The following is a 1,950-nucleotide window of genomic DNA, read 5'->3' as shown; positions in this document are numbered from 1 at the left end:
AAAATTAAAAAAAATAGAAAAACTAAAAAAGAATAGAAAAACTTCTGGAATGAATGTAAGTAGGCATGCATGTGTATGTACATAGACCTTATGTAGAGATTGATAGACATAAATGTGTGTGTATATACATTCATACAGATATAAGGGTTTTATCTTTTTACAGTAACATTTAAAATGTAAAGATGGGGAATGGGTTAAATTTTTATTTTTTATTAGTTGTATTGATTTTTTTATTCATTTTAATGAGAAAAAAATAATATAGCAATGAAACAGTTTCAAAACAGGTTAGTAGGGCAGCTACAATAATTAATACATTGCGTATTGTTGTCTTCATAGTAGTTATTCAGAGGACAAGATGCAGACATGATATTTTGCCTATACAATATTAGTACAAAGAAGGGTTAAATTTTTAAAGCTGCACATTTATTAATTTTTGAAAGATGTCAAAATTTTAAGGGAAAATATCAGTGAGAAGACATGGAGCTATTTCTGTATAATGGAAGACAAAGAAAGACAAGGGGAATGAGTGGTATTTATTCCTCTACCCTGTCACTTAAGCTTTACATCAGCTGCTCAAGTGTAACACTAAAACACGTGACTGGTTTCACCAAAGATTTAAAATGAAATTTAAAAAGTACCTATAGTATAGTAAATGCATTTCATATCCAACTGTCTAAGAAAGGACAATAAAGAACAAGAATTATCATATTATAATCTGGAAAACAAACGATTTTCCTTTAATGCCCTAAAGTCCACATCCAAGATGACACAAGGCACTAAGACATAGCTTTGTGGACTGACAGCTGTCTGAATTTAATGCATATCTCTATTGCTTAGGAAAGGCAGCAGGGATGGTGAACTATGACTTCTCCGAAGAGGGACAAATGTAACTAGAAGGAAACTCTGGTATTCTGACTCTAATATCAGTATTTCCTTGTGCAACAGCTGCTCTGTTTGGCCAAGTTTGTGTTTGTGGAGCCTTTTAGGAAAAGGAAAAGAAGTACTTAGCAAATGTGCAAATTACATTTGCTAACTTGAGGATATATAAAGTACTCATTGAATTTCAGAAGAACAGATTTCTTTTTTCATAAAAACTCAGTGCATTTCTAAACAAATATCAGTAAATGTAATAGTGATTAGATGTTTATCTGCTAGGTATTCAATAAACAGAGTATATATTTGATGACAGCTGGAAAAAATAAAATGTTCATATTTCAATTTTAAGCAAATTTAGACTTCTATTGAAGTCTAATTTACATCAAACATTGTCCTACTTTAAAGCATATAATCCATTGAGCTCAACCATGCTCAATCCATAAATAGCTACAACCATGTAACCATCATGTAGAGTATTTCCTTTACCCCAGAGTTTCCTCCAGCCCCTCGGCAGTTACTTTTTGTCTCAAGGCTAAATTAAATCACTAGTTTCACAATGAGCATTATATATCACTTTTTCTTGGTTTTGAACTTTATGGATTTTGAATCATGCAGAATGAGCTCTTGCTGCTAGTTTTCTGCCATGCAGCATAACATTTTTGAGATTTTTTTCCAAGTGATTATGTATGTCATAATTTAATTACTTTTAATTACTGAGCAGGGTTCTGTCATGTGAATGATTACCACTTCTTTACCTTCCAGATGAGAAGTCATTTGGTTATTTGCATTTGTTTGTTTTCATAGATAAAAGCTTTTTCAACATTCCATGTTTAGTTTTGATGAGTATAATTTTTCCTTTGTTTTTAGGGGTAAAATTTATGGGCTAAAGTGTAGGCATACTGTACTTTTTAAATATGTAAGCAATCACCATTTTTTAAAAATAACAGTATCTTGTTGAACTACAACAATGCATGCAAAAGCCAATTGCTTCACATCTGTCTAAATTGGAATTGCCCATCCTTAATTTAATCATCACAATGTGTGTGAGAAATAGTATCTTACTATGGCTCTAAT

This window comes from Octodon degus, unplaced genomic scaffold, assembly GCF_000260255.1.
Source record: "Octodon degus isolate 3935 unplaced genomic scaffold, OctDeg1.0 scaffold00241, whole genome shotgun sequence".
NCBI classification, from domain to species: Eukaryota; Metazoa; Chordata; class Mammalia; order Rodentia; family Octodontidae; genus Octodon; species Octodon degus.
Note: the sequence above shows the minus strand (reverse complement) of the source record.